At 34.9% G+C, this 9,646-nt stretch overlaps 1 protein-coding gene across 1 annotated transcript in view; it reads left to right on the top strand.

The window, feature by feature from the left end:
- The first annotated feature begins 486 nt into the window (after positions 1-486).
- PIK3C2G (phosphatidylinositol-4-phosphate 3-kinase catalytic subunit type 2 gamma) overlaps positions 487-9,646 on the top strand; it is a 310,994-nt gene continuing 301,834 nt past the window's right edge. Inside the window, exons 1-2 of the mRNA XM_019623621.1 lie at positions 487-557; positions 7,080-7,118. The gene's annotated coding sequence lies outside the window, so the exon portion shown is untranslated. The remainder of the gene's footprint in view (positions 558-7,079; positions 7,119-9,646) is intronic.

Below are 9,646 nucleotides of genomic sequence, written 5' to 3'. Positions count from 1 at the left end.
ACAAAACTGAGATTATTTTAAGTTAGAAAAAAATGTGAACATATTAAATCCTAACGAAGTGAAGAAAATAACTTGATGGCCAAACTCACAGAATGGCTCGAGTAGCCTTTTCAAGGGCTCACCTCTTCTTCTATGAACTGAAATCACTGTTTTCACTGTTCTGATCCACTCTCACATTCAAATGCATGACAACATGAGCAAAAGTACTTTAAGGAGAAATATGCTCACCTTACCTATTTTTTTCAAAAATCTGTTTTCTTGGATATTGCTGTTCAGTATGCTTTGGCACAACTTCTGTTTCACACAGAGAAGTTAATTCATTGTTAAGTTTTTGGCTTAAATCCTGTATTTATTATGTAAACTCCTTTTTTTCCATATAACCCTCCAGGGCTTGATGAAAAATAGATTGCTAAACATGCCAAACCTGCCAAACAGGAATAAAAGATTACAGTGGAAGCATGTTACCTTGAAATAGAAGTGTTTTAGCTTGTATGAGCATTTTTCACTCTTGAAAAGAAATGAGATCGTGTTTCATTTCAGGAAGATCTATGCTTCAGGTAAGAGACCGAAACAAATAAACGTCCTATACTTAACCAAATATGAAGGAGAATATTTGAATTCAAATGTATTGTTGAGGCAAAGTAGCTCTTTAATTATACTGTGAAACTTAAATAGTAGATGGATTTAAAATCTGTTTATATTCTCCAGAAGATAGATCTTGGTGAAGAACTGATTATGCCTTGATTGTATTCCTTCTTTCTTCCCTCTTTCTTTGTCCCTCTCCCTCTTTCCTTCCTGTCTCCCCACCGCCGCATGGCAGACTCCACAGATTGCGTTGACGTCATATCCTTTGTATCATCTCCTAACTGCTCACTTTCACAACCATCAGAGCCTTGGGCCCATTTCAGTCATGTCTGCTGATAGATTTTTCCTTTGTACACATTATCTTCAGGGTCTTGAAGCCAGTGCTGGTAGTCTATAGACTGCATGCAGATGATGACTCCAAAAGGAAACGCATATTAAACGAAGGGTGGACACTCTTAACATATGGGCTTCAGACTGAGTACAGTTTCTGCTGGAGAAAGCAGCTGTTTCCATCCTGTTCTGTCACTCCATGCTGGGCTAGTCCTGCTCTGACCTGTCTGTTTACCTTGGTTTGGGCAGCTCTCTGCCAGTCAATGGAAACCAGTATGTGTCCCAATCGTTCCCTTACTTTCTCACCTGGTAAACAATTATATATCTGCTACTTGGGATTGAAGATAAAAATGATATACACACTTTCAAAAAATAATCATAATGTATAACTTGTGTATAGTGGTGTTAAACTTTTTAAGTGCATTATTTAATGTAAGATTGGATATCAAGTAACAGACTCAGAGAGGTTAAAGAACCCATCAGCTGTTGTTATGAGTAAGGTTTTCTTATTCCCACTTGGGGGGGGCGCTCTTTCCCTGACAGGCTACTCGCACTCGAAACATGTCTACCTTCCATCTGAGGCAGGTAGTAAGCAAACTGAGTACAAGGAAATACTACTGTAATCCAGCTGGTGCAAAAAAAAGGGGAGTGTGGGGTGAGAGGGAGGGAGAGAGAGAGGGAGAGAGGAAAAGGAAAAGAGAGAGCGCGCTTCATCCAGCTACTATAGAAAAGGGTCATGTTAAGTGCATGAGTTAACTTATTCATTAAATGAACAAGATCATATGTTGGCAGTGTGAGCCTCCAGGCCATGATTTCACATGTTTTTCTCTCAGAGATGGGACTGTTTTCATCGTGAGCAAGCCCTTTTCAAGTAAGCAAAAAACAGAGTATGATTCTCTTGGAGCTTATAAATACAATGGTCATTTCCTATCTAGAAAGGTATTTCTAACTGAATTATTACTTTCTTTCCAACTTTATGATCTGATGAAATGACACATAGATAATCATAGCAAAAATGAATTGTTATAATTTTTTAGGCACAGATCTATTTTTACTATTATCAACTCCTAGCAGTAGTTCTTTTATGACACAATTTGTACATTTGTAAGTTATTATTATGATTTATTTTTCTGTTGGATGGAGTATTTTCAAGAATTATTTTCAGCTACAGAATAAGGGTGATGTGTATCTTTGAACTTCTAATTTACACAAAAGTGTTTTTCTTTTCGTATTGTGTATTTCTAAATATTTTCTAAATTTATTGTGATTTTTTTTTCTTCTTGAGTTATTTAGAAATGTTTTTGAGATTGAAACATGTGAGTTATTTTCTAAATTATCTTTTTACTGATATTTAACTACATTGGAGTCAGAGAGAATAGTCTGTAATACTGACGTTGAATTATGTTACAAGTCACCTAATATATGGTCCAATTTCCATAAAAACACATCCTTGAAAAAATGTGTAATTTCCATTTATTGAATGTAATATTCTATATATGTTCGTTACATCAAGCTTGTTCATTTTTTTTCAAATCTACATTCCTAATGATATTTTTGTCTAATTAATCTATAAATCATGATAGTTCCCTGAAATCCTTCTATTATGGAGGTCAGTTGCTCTGTAGTACTTTTGTTGTTGTGGTATAGTATGTTGTGGTATAATTTTGAAGAAATTCTTTTTAGTACATATATGAGATACCCACCTGGTGAATTGAATCTTTTACTTCTATGAAGTGCTTCTCTTCACCTCCAGTAATGCTTTTTAGCTGGTTGGCCTCTTTAGTCTGTTTTTAAATATAACTACACGTATTTTCTGTTGTTTATTGGTTTGGGATATCTTTTCCCATCCTTGTAATTTTAAGCAATTTTTATCCTTGTATATCTGGTATGTCTCCAGTAAACCCAATTAGCCTTTCTTTATTTTTTAATGCAATATAACAATCTAGAGATTGTATATGATATATTCAGACCATTTACATTTATGTGCTTCTGATACATACCTTTTCATTTCTACCATTTTAGAGAATGTTTATAATTGGACCATTTTCTATGTTTTTCCCACCATTGGACCTTCTTTCAAGTTGATTTAGGGTTCTTATTGTGTTTTTTTTTAATCCATTTTCTTTTCTCTTTCTACTGGTAGAAAGATACATCCTCTATTATTTTAATGGTTACATCTAGAGATTTAACATGCACTCTTGAAATCTAAAGTTATCTATATTTGTACTTCCTCCTGGACAACAAAAGTTTTGTTTTTGTTTTTGTTTTTTTAAAGATTTTTATTGGGGAATTGGGGCAATGGGAACAGCGCTGGGGAATTGGGGAAGGGAAACAGACAAGTTGCTGTCGTTTTGTTCTTCAGTCTAGTTGTGGAGGACGTTGCTTCACTGGCCCAAGTTGGCACCATCATTGCGTTCTTCCCAGGCGAGGCAGATCAGTCGCCGGCGTCTGGACGGCCACTCACTGCGGCTGCTGGCCGCTCACGCTGGCTGCTGGCTACACACGGTAGCCCATGGCAACCCACTGCCACAGGGGCTGCAGCTAACGCCATGGTCAACGACTCATGGCAGCCCAGCTCCAGGTTAAGCTGTTGTTCAGTATCTTAGCTGTGGAGGGCAGTGTCACTGGCCCTCATATGTGGGATCCAAACCGGGGCCCTCTGACGTCCCAAACCAGTTCTTAACCATCGCACCACTCAGCCGGCCCTAAAAGTAACTTTTAAAGTTTGGATCACCCAACCCCAACTTTCATAGCCTTGTGATCTAATATTTAATTATATCTAATTTACTTTGATCTCAAAATTAGAAATTATTATTGCTTATACAGTCGATGTTAGCTTAGAATTATCGACATATTTACTACAATCTTTGCTCACTAATCCTTTATGAGAACTTGCTTTTATTTTGTTCTCTTTTCTCAGTTTTATTGAACACTGGTTTATGTTCCTCAGCTGATATTTTTTTCCCAATCATGTTGATTTCTTCTTTTATTGTGATATTTTTGCTTAGGTCCTATTCTGATTGACTACTTTCTTATAATTGTACACCTCTGAATAGGAGTTATTATTTCTGAGACAGCTAATTCTTAGAGGACTATATATGAGGGAAACCAGGAAAATTATCTGTGTGATCAGACAGCCTAGATTCAGGTTTGTGGTTTTGGAACACTCTCATCAACATTCTACCTTTCAGGTAAACATCTTCTGAGATACAAAGACATAACCAGCTTGTAGAGAAGGCCAGAAGGTCAGGGTCAGATGGGCCATGACAAGGAATTTGTTTGTCTTCACCTGATTGAAATTAGTGTCACCATTTTTTTTTCTCCTCTATATTTGAGACTAACAGCCTGTTCTCTAAAAGCTTGCTTACTCAGAAATGCTTTTCCTCAGTTATTTTGAGAATTCACTTTCTTAGGGTATTCATAATGATATCCTTTGACCACAGTACTGAAATAATTTGATTAACCTCATACTGGTTATTTATTTATTGTCTGTGTGCACACATGTGTGTGTGTGTCCACATTTTTTTTTGTATACACATGCATAACTGTGTATTCAAACTCTATGAAGAAAAGGTTTATCCAGAGAAATTGATGATATGTATATTTTCCTTTGATCTGTACTCTAACCACTTGGGCTCTGGTTGAATCCCCTCAGATATGGCCTATTTTCTGGTTTCTAATGAGTGTTCATTTATTCAAATCTAAGGAACTAAAATGGAATAGTTGCATATACTATTTTAGATTATTTGAATACACTATCACATACACTTATATGCACACATGGGTGCACACACACATACACATACACATCCATAGCAAAAACAGCTGTCAGGAGGGTTTTTAGTCTGTCTCAAACATATACTCATTTTCTATAAGAATACCGTATCTTCTTCATTGCAATTCACCATTATTAGCCACCCCTTATTATTATAGTGCATTGTTTTCTCTTGGTTGGAATCTCAGAATTGATGGAGAAGGAAAAAGTCTCTTTTCCTAGCATGCATATAACATTCAAAATTACTTGCCTATATCATCTTCAAGACTTTCACCACCATAAAAGAAAGACCATGACTGTGACATTCAGTCATATCTCCTAGCATGTCTAGCATGGTGACTAGCATAGAATAGGCGTTCAATAAACTTTTATTTTATGAATAAGAGAACAAAAACTTTAACTGCCCTGAACAGCAGGACTCACACAACCCAGGTATTTTTTTCTGATGTCTGAGACAAAGAACACGGTAGAGACCTTTCATACGACTTAACCTTAATTTTCCCTTTCACTCAGTGGTCACATATTTGGCCTTTTTCAGTGGTAAAATAGTCTATTTTAGTAAATTTTCATTTCGCTATTTATATTAATTTTCATGAATTTGTATCAATTTCCAATGACTTTGCCAACTAAATATCTTTGTTATTTCAAATTATTTTTAAGCCTCTATTTGAGAGTTACCAAAATGTTTTCTATTATAAATGTAACAAGTGAATAATGCATATTCTACTTCTTAAAAATAAAAAAAAACATAAGTATTGTAGTGCCAAAAATCAAAATCAAAGCTAAAAGCCTTCCTTCTAAAATATTCCTTCTAAATATTTTGAAAGTACAACACTTGGTTTACTAATCTTTATACACATAATATCATATAATTAATTTTTCACCTCATTTTTCAAATTTGTAAATTACTACCAATCAAGAATTTCTTATAATACTAGTTTTCTAAAAGATTATATCAGAATCACTGGGTTCGATATTGGGTAGTTGAGCTGATCTTTTAAAATGAAATCCTTTTTTTTGATTATAAGAGTTGATCATAATTCTTCCACTTTCTAGATATATGAACTCCATACCATGTTTATGTACTTTGTGCCTCAATTTCCTCTAAGATGAAGGTAATAATAATGCCTACTCAAAGGACTGTCATGAGGCTTAAGTTTTTGAGGAGGACAAAATAAGTTAAAAAATGGAAAGCACTTAGAATAATTCTTTGCACATTCTAAGTTAGCACTCATTAAGTGTTCAAAAATGTTGTAACTATTTAATTAAAAATTTTATTCCTATTCAACATTTCCCAGAATATATACTGACGGACCATCTTCCAGAAAATATTAATGCATGTGGCTGGGAGAGGTATAGCCATATCTGGGCTTTCACTCTCCTGTGAACAGGACATGGATTTCGGCTCATGGTCCGGTTTGAGCTAATCCCAGTACTTTACCCTCTCTGCCTATAAATCACTGACCCCTATGATTTATACCTGAGGTGTGCATATGATCTGAGCCAGGTCACTCAGGTTCCTGCTCCAATTTTTTAAACTAGTGTCATTTGCTAATGGAGGAAAGACATGTTTCTCAGAAGACTTTACCCACACTCTTCATCCTGGAGGAAAAGTCCATTTTGCTGTAGAAAACATAGACGCCAATATATTTAGAGAGGAAAAGGTTGAAGAGAGAGGAAGACAGACTTAGCTGTGACAGTGTTCATGCTCCTAGTTCACATCATCTTCCCTTTGCACTGAGTTCTGCCACTTGTGACTCAGAGTCCCAACTGAAACAGAAGTGCTCTCAAAAATTATCCAGAACAAATTAATTTAAAATGGACTGCAAGCTATAGCCTTTCTTGAAAATTTATGAAGAGTACTAAGCATTCACAAAGCATAGTAAAGCCTCTGTATACTTCTACAGTAAAAAACAAAGCAATAACAATGCTTAACTTAATATAACTCAGCATTTCTCCTGACATAAACATATTTGGGCATTTTTCCTGATTCCTTGTAACAAATGACAAACTTATGTCTCAAAGTGGTTTAGCAATCACTGAAATGGGATTTTCATTATTGTACATTTTAGATCTTTATTCCCTACGCAATTTACTTTATAATTATAATCCATATTTAATGGTAAGTAAAGGTTTCTTTATCCAAGTGATTAAGGGGGTTCCTGTGTCATCTATTAAGTAACCCACATTCTCTCCATGTCAGCTTAAACTAAAAATTGATATATGCTAGGGTTTATTCATGCATTTTCTCTTGTGGTTCTTTGACGTATATATCTATAATTGCTAAATTGGTACATTGTTTTAATTATTGCGTCTTTAAAATGTATATTATTTTTCAAACACAAATCCATACTAACATTTTTTTTCTATCCTGTCCTTTATTTCCCAGAACTACTTTAAAATCAACTTGCCAACTCCCCAATCAAAGGTATTGAATTTAATTCATAAATTCTTCCAAAGTTTACTTATATTTTTATAATTTGACATCATCTCATGCTGAAATATTATATCTCCACATATTTTAAGAATTTAATAAATTCCCCTGAGTTTTACATACATAATCATATTATTGGCTAGAATTTAGTTATCTTATTATTGATTTAAAGGAGAAAGCTGCTAGTATTTCTTCATTGAACAAAATTTGGTTGTTAATGTGTGGAAATGATTTTTTATCTTTTTAAGTTTGTTCTTTTAATTTGTAGTTTACCATATAAAAACCACAAGTGGATAAAAATTAAACCATTATGCTGTACACCTGAAATTAATATAAAATAATATTGAATGTCAACTCTAATTGAAAAATTAAAAAGTGGACAAAGATAAAGCAGAATAAGAGGTCCAAATTTCCTAATACAAAACAAATAAGTCTTGGGGATGTAATAGACAGCATAGGAAATGTAGTCAATGATATTGTGACAGCTTGTACAATGTCACATGGTTTCGGACTTATCATGGTGATCACTTCTTTAGCATAGGGAATATAGTAAATTATATGGTAATAACTCTGTATAGTGCCAGGTGGGTACTGTTGAGTAACTATGATGTACACCTGAAACTAATATAATATTGTATGTTAGCTATATTTTAACAAAAATATTTTTTAAAAAGTATGTACCCTCAAAACTATGTTGTCACTTGCTTGTCTTGAAAGAGTATGTAAAGGTGAAACCCATGTGGTAAGGGAGCATTATCACCCCAAGCCACACGATTCTCAAACCAAATCCTGAGAAGCCACTGCCATGTAATGAAATTTCATTTATGAGATAAACTATTTAAAACTTCAGTTTCAGATCTACGTTAGAATTCTCTTAAAGAATAAACTATTACTGTCCAGTTTCTGCTACTTCTATTCTCAGTTAAATATTTCCAAAAAATATTTTTGCATGTATGAAACATTTTGCTAAGTTATATATAGTACATAACAAGGAAGCTTAAACTAGATGGATATAAATATGACAATATACTTTTTGTTATATTTGGGTAAAGATGCATAGAATAAAAGAGTGGTCTCGTATTCTAAAAACATAACTGCTGAAGTTGTTTACTATAATAGAAACATACTAACATATGTTACTAACTTATTTAAAATAAATATTTGTTTAAAAATATTTAAATTAAATTAAACAGGTAGTTTTAAGAACTAGAGCTGAATTGACTTAATCCTGTTTTTTCTCCTCAAAGTAAGAAGAGGGACAGGAATCCCAACTTGTAAAATGCGTAGTGGGAGGTATTTTTTCCAGCTGATATTTAATTTATGTAAGACATTTATTGTAATGTATGTGTTGTTGATTTCTTCAGCCCTGTTCGCTTCCTTTTCCTAAAGAGAAATCTGGCCCTCCCCACAACACGTCTCGCCCTGTGCGTTTCTCCCATGGAAGCTCCCATGCCCCTCATACTAAGGACAGGAGGCAAGACCAACATCCTTCCAGATTGCCACTGTCTTACAAGTCATCCTTTCTCAACACAATTTTAAACTCCGCTCTTCAGGTCCCACGACATCTTGCTCTACAACCTATGTCCCTTTCATTTACTGACATCCATTACCTAGTTCCTCCACATCCATTAAGGATAGTTGTTCCTCGTTGCACCTGGTTCAACGTCTTCATTTCACATGATTAACTCCTGGCCTCCCAGAGAACTTCAAAGCCACTCCACCCTGAATGTTCTAAATAAGGTCATTTCTTCCTTTTAGCAATGGAAGATTCATGTTTTTTATGGTCTCGTGGAAACACAATGAGGGACTACATTTCCCAGCCTTCCTGTGGTTATATATTCAGACCAATGAATGTGAGCAGGGTGATACTTACCACTGCCCAGTCAGGCTCTTCAAAGGAAGCCACTTGCCTTTCACTTCTTTCCCTCTTACCAGGACCAGAAGTGAACAAAGCAAGGTGATAATGGCTTACAGTTTTCTTCCTACCTCTCAGGCTATTTTGTACGTTTCTGTTTTGGCTCTAGCCATTAAATATTTGTTGTCTCCCACAATGGGATTCTATTTCATATTGATGATATCTCTTCTTAATCCCCAAAACCTCTTAAACAAGTTGCAACTACAAGATTTATTTCCTGAATTGAAGCATTACATGTGCAAATACTTACTCGGAATCTCTGCTTAGATTTTGTAGAAATCCTTAAATTCCATTATGTCTAACAAATCAAGCTACCTGCCTTTTTAAAAATTTATGATGTTAGCAACCACATAAAGCAAATGTACAGCTTCATGTGCTATTATAAGTTGAACAACCTTTTCGTTACCCTTCATGTCAAGATATAAACCTTTGCTGTCACTCCAAAAGCCCTCCATATGCCCCCCCCATACCATAACACCCTTCCTTCCTCTCCCCAAGAATAAACATTCTTCTGATATAATTTATATACTTTTCTATACAGTTTCATCATTCAAGTGTGTACCCCTAATGGCTTTGTGTGCCTGTCTTTCTCTCCCTCTCCCTCTCC

Source organism: Hipposideros armiger, unplaced genomic scaffold (genome assembly GCF_001890085.2).
Source record: "Hipposideros armiger isolate ML-2016 unplaced genomic scaffold, ASM189008v1 scaffold_554, whole genome shotgun sequence".
In the NCBI taxonomy this organism is placed as follows: Eukaryota; Metazoa; Chordata; class Mammalia; order Chiroptera; family Hipposideridae; genus Hipposideros; species Hipposideros armiger.
The sequence above is the reverse complement of the archived record's forward strand: the minus strand, read 5'-3'. Positions and strand labels throughout refer to the sequence as shown.